The sequence below is a fragment of the Dipodomys spectabilis genome, unplaced genomic scaffold (assembly GCF_019054845.1).
Source record: "Dipodomys spectabilis isolate Male_0828 unplaced genomic scaffold, ASM1905484v1 ptg000634l, whole genome shotgun sequence".
In the NCBI taxonomy this organism is placed as follows: domain Eukaryota; kingdom Metazoa; phylum Chordata; class Mammalia; order Rodentia; family Heteromyidae; genus Dipodomys; species Dipodomys spectabilis.
The window spans coordinates 332,501-338,340 of NW_024871311.1; positions in this window are offsets into that span (position 1 = coordinate 332,501).

The window sequence follows — 5,840 nt, forward strand, 5'->3', positions numbered from 1 at the left end:
ACCTGAATCCCCCCCACCAGGCCAGGCACCGAAGGGGGGGATCCTGGGGAGGGGGAGGGAGAAATGGCCGAAGAGAAAGTTCTGGAAGAAAAGAGAGAGGAGGAGGAGGAGGAGGAGGAGGAGGAGGAGGAGGAGGAGGAGGAGGAGGAGGAGGAGGAGGAGGAGGAGGAGGAGGAGGAAGGGAGAGGAAGGGGAAAAGGCCGGACCTGTGGGGTGGGGGGGCACAGAGCTGAGAAAGAGGGGATGTGGGGGGGGCGGGGGGGAGGGGGGACAGACAGACAGACAGACAGAGAGGAAACGCAGCCAGAAAGACAGAGGAATGGAGTCAGAGACAGACACAGAGAGACAGAGAGACACAAACAGACCGACAGACACACAGACAGACACACAGATAGACAGAGAGAGACAGAGACAAACAGACACACAGACAGGCAGATAAACAGGGACAGACACACAGACAGACAGAGAAGGAAAAATAGACAGACACAGAGAGACAGACAGAGAGATACAGACATACAAATATAGACAGACAGACAGAGACAGAGAGACAGAGACAGAGAGACAGACAGGCAGACACAGAGAGAGATGAACAGAGACAGACAGACTCAGAGAGACAGAGACAGACAGACAGAGAGAATGACAGATGGACAGACAGAGACAGAGAGACAAAACACAGACAGAAACAGATAAACAGAGAGAGACAGAGACACAGAGAGACACACAGACAGAGAGAGATGGAGAGACAGACACAAATACAGAGAAACACAAGAGACAGACAGACAGAGAGGCAGATGAACAGGGACAGACACAGACAGAGAGAGAAAAATAGACAGACACAGACAGACAGACAGAGAGATACAGACAAATATAGAGACAGACAGACAGAGACACACAGACAGAGAGATACAGACAGATAAATATAGAGACAGACAGACAGAGACAGAGAGAAAGACAGACAGACACAGAGACAGAGAGAGAGAGATGAACAGAGACAGACATGGACAGAGAGAAAGACAGACACAGATAGACAGAGACAAACAGATACAGAGACAGACAGACACAGAGAATGACAGATGGACAGACAGAGACAGAGACAAACAGACAGAGAGAGACAGATGAACACAGACAGACAGACTCACAGACATAGACAGATGGAAGGACCCAGAGAGACAGAGACAAATACAGAGAAACACAAGAGACAGACAGACACACAGAGAGGTAGATGAACATGGACAGACACACAGACAGAAACAGAAAAATAGACATAGAGCGATAGGCAGAGAGATACAGACAAACAGACACAGAGAGACAGATGAACAGAGACAGACAGACAGAGACAGACATGGACATAGAGATAGACACAGAGACAAATAGAGACCGAGAGACACACAGACAGGAACAGACAGACAAAGAGACAGAGACAAATATATAGAGAGAAACACTGACAGACAGACACAGAGAGACAGATGAACAGAGACAGTCAGACACAGAGAGAGACAGACACACAGATAGACAGAGAAAGAGAGACAGACAGACAAACACACAGATACAGAGACAGACAGACAGAGACACAGACACAAACACAGAAAAATGGAGTCAGAGAGAGACAGACCCAGAGAGAGACAGAGAGATAGACAGACACAGACAGATAACCAGAGACAGACAGACAGACACAGACAAAGACACAAATGGACATAGAGACAGACAGACAGACACAGAGATAAACAGACAGACTGAGAAACAGATAGACAGAAAGTCACAAAGAGAAACAGAGACAGACAGAAATAGAGATAGACAGACAGACAGACACAGAGAGACAGATGTACAGAGACAGACAGAGAAATAGACAGAGAAACAGTCAGAGACAGATGGACAGACAAATGGACAGACAGAGACAGACAGAGAGACAGACAAATGGACAGACACAGAGACACAGAGTCAGACAGGGACAGACAGACGTACAGACAGAACCATAGAGACAGAGAAACGGTAAAAGAGAAAAAAGGAGTCAGAGACAGACAGACGGATGGACAGACAGACAGAGACAAATACAGAGTGAGACATAGACAGAGAGACAAACGGACAGAGACAGATAGAGATTGAGACACAGAGACAGACAGACAGACAGATGAAGACAGACAGAGACACACAGAGAGACCGACAGACGAACAGACAGAGACAGACACAGAAAAATACAGAGAAACACAGAGACAGACAGACAGACACACAGAGAGACAGATGAACAAACACAAACAGAAACAGACAGAAAAATGGAGTCAGAGACAGACAGACAGACAGACAGAGACAGAAAGAGGCAGACACAGACATAGATAGCCAGACAGACAGATGAACAGAGGCAGAGATAGACAGACAGAGACAGACAGACAGATACAGAGACAGACACACAAAGACATAGACAAATGGACAGAGAGAGTGACAGACAGACTGCGAAACAGAAAGAGACACAGAGACAGAAATACAGAGACTCACAGAGACAGACAGAAAGACATAAGAAGTAAGGAAGGAAGGAGAGAAGGAGGGAAGGAAGGAAGGAAGGAGGGAAGAAGTGGAGGGAACGAAGGAAGGAAGGAAGGAGGGAAGGAAGGAAGGAGGGAAGGAGTGGAGGGAACGAAGGAAGGAAGGAAGGAAGGAAGGGAGGGAGGAAGGAAGGAAGGAGTGGAGGGAACGAAGGAAGGAAGGAAGGAAGGAGGGAAGGAACGAAGAAAGGAAGGAGGGAAGGAAGGAAGGAAGGAGGGAGGGAAGGAAGGAAGGAGGGAAGGAAGGAAGGAAGGAAGAGGAGGAAGAGGAGGAGGTGGAGCAGCAGCAGCCACAGTGGGGAGGAGGAGGCGCAGGCTTTTCCCACATCTTGGTCTCATTTCCTGCTAATTCCTTCCAGATGTTTCCAGCTTCCTCCAGGCCATGATTCATGTGGGGCCTGCAGGAGAAAAAAAAGCCACAGCAGCAGAGGCTTCCAGTTTCCCTGCGCCCCTCCTCCCCCCACCCAGCTGCTGTTCCACGTTGCACACAGGAAGGACTCAGCCATCAGCAACCAGCATGGGTGCTGTGGGCCCCGAGCTCGCTGCTTCTCCTAGGCCCTGGGTTGGATCAGGGAGGAAGGAATGAAGGAAGGAAGGAAGGAAGGAAGGAAGGAAGGAAGGAAGGAAGGAAGGAAGGAAGGAAGGAAGGAGGGAAGGATTGGAGGGAAGGAAGGAGGGAAGAATTGGAGGGAAGGAAGGAAGGAGGGAAGGAGGAAAGGAAAGAAGGAGGGAAGGAAGGAGTGAAGGAGGGAAGGAAGGAAGGAGGGAGGAAAGGAGGGAGGGAAGGAAGGAGGGAGGGAAGGAGGGAAGGAGGGAAGGAAGGAAGGAAGGAGGGAAGGATTTGAGGGAAGGAAGGAAGGAGGGAAGGATTGGAGGGAAGGAAGGAAGGAGGGAAGAAAGGAGGGAAGGAGGGAAGGAAGGAGGGAAGGAGGGAAGGAAGGTGGGAAGGAAGGAAGGAAGGAGGGAAGGAAGGAGGGAAGGAAGGAAGGAAGGAGGGAAGGAAGGAAGGAAGGAGGGAGGGAGGGAAGGAAGGAAAGAAGGAAGGAGGGGAGGGAAGGAAGGAAGGAAGGAGGACAGGAGAGAAGGAAGGAGGGAAGGAAGGAGGGAAGGAAGGAAGGAAGGAAGGAAGGAGGGGAGGAGGGAAGGATTGGAGACAAGGAAAGAAGGAAGAAGGGAAGGATTGGACGCAGGAAAGGAAGGAGGAAAGGAAGGAAGGAAGGAGGGAAGGAAGGAAGGAAGGAAGGAAGAAGGGAAAGAGGGAAGGATTGGCAAGAAGGAAGGAGGGAAGGAAGGAAGGAGGGAAGGATTAGAGGGAAGGAAGGAAGGATTGGAGGGAAGGAAGAAGGAAGGAAGAAAGGAAGGAAGGAAGGAGGGAGGGAGGGAAGGAAGGAAGGAAGGAAGGAAGGAGGGAGGGAGGGAGGGAGGGAAGGAAGGAAGGAAGGAAGGATTGGAAGGAGGGAAGGAGGGAAGGATTGGAGGGAAGGAAGGAAGGAAGGAGGGAAGGAAGGAGGGAAGGAAGGAAGAAAGGAAGGAAGGAAGGAGGGAAGGAAGGAAGGATTGGAGGGAAGGAAGGAGGAAGGAAGGAAGGAAGGAGGGAAGGAAGGAAGGAAGAAGGGAAGGAAGGGGGAAGGAAGGAAGGAAGGAAGAAGGGAAGGAAGGAGGAAGGAAGGAGGAAGGAAGGAAGGGAAGGAAGGAAGGAGGGGAGGAGGGAAGGAAGGAAGGAAGGAAAGAAGGAAGGAAGGAGGGAAGGAAGGACGGAAGGAAGGAAGAAAGGATGGAAGGAAGGGAGGAAGGGTTGGAAGGAGGGAAGGATTGGAGGGAAGGAAGGAAGGAGGGAAGGAAGGAGGGAATTCATTCATTCATTATTCATTTCTTCCATTACCCCTCCCCCTCCCCCCTTCCAGGAAGTTTGTGGGGGTTTCCAGGCGTTGAGAAGAGGAAACCATTCGCTGGGTTCTGGTTGAGTCTGACACACACACAGGAAATCCATCAGCAATTTGTTCCAGAAGCTTCTAGAAGCTTGGTTGGGGCGGGGGGAAGGGAAAGACAAGACCATGCACATGAGCTAATCATCATAATAAATCATCAACAACAACAAGAATAGTCAAGGGACCCTGGACCAGTCACCGCAAAGGATCATGGGAAGGGGTGATGTCATCATCCATCCTCAACTTCTCCCATGGAGGAGAATCCCAAGGGATGAACGCAACTGGGTCCCAGATGTTGGGGAGAAGAGGGGGGAAGGAAATAGAAACCGGCCCCAGCCCTGGCTTCTTTCTAGAACCTTCCATGGGTTGTCCTGGAAGCGTCTCAAGTCCTAAGATCAAACAGATCCCCTGGGAAAACCTATCATCAATAGACCATGAGAGGATCAGTATCAATACCAATACCAATATCATCAATACCCTCCTTCCCTCCCCCCTTCCCCCCCAAAATCATTCCTGGGCCAAGGAAGGGGGGTGGGAGGGTTGGGGTGTGTTTGGGTGGAGGGAACGCCTGCCTGGGGAATGTGCTGAGTTATTCTGAAACCTGGAGCTTTCTGGGACCTTCTGGAATCTTGGGGGAACTTTCCGGAACTTTCTGGATGGATGGATGGTGGATGGATGGGTGGATGGATGGGTGGGTGGATGGATGGATGGGTGGATGGGTGGATGGATGGATGGGTGGATGGATGGATGGATGGATGGATGGATGAGTGGATGAATGGATGGGTGGATGGATGGATAGGTGGATGGGTGGCTGGATGAGTGGATGGGTGGATGGATGGGTGGATGGGTGGATGGATGGATGAGTGGATGGATGGATGGGTGGGTGGATGGAGGATGGATGGGTGGATGGATGGATGGGTGGATGGATGGAGGATGGATGGGTGGATGGATGGATGGGTGGATGGATGGATGGGTGGATGGGTGGATGGATGGATGGGTGGATGGATGGAGGATGGATGGGTGGGTGGATGGATAGGTGGATGGATGGATAGGTGGGTGGATGGATGAGTGGATGGATGGATGGATGGATGGGCGGCCCCCATCATTGCTGGTCCGCTCACCTGCAGGTAGGCCAGTGCGCACAGGATCTTGGCGGGCGCGCAGGTAGCTGAGGAGTGTGCCACCAGGCACGCAGTCCATCATCCTGTACAACCAGCGGTCATCGCGCCACGTGGAGAACCTGGGATGGGGTCAGGGGGAGGGAAAGGACACACACGTGAGACGCTAGGTGCTTGGTGATTATCCAGAGTCCCTGTGGGGAAGTGCTGGGTGCTTGGTACCTGTCCTGAGTTAGTGATAGGCAGGTGCTGGGTGC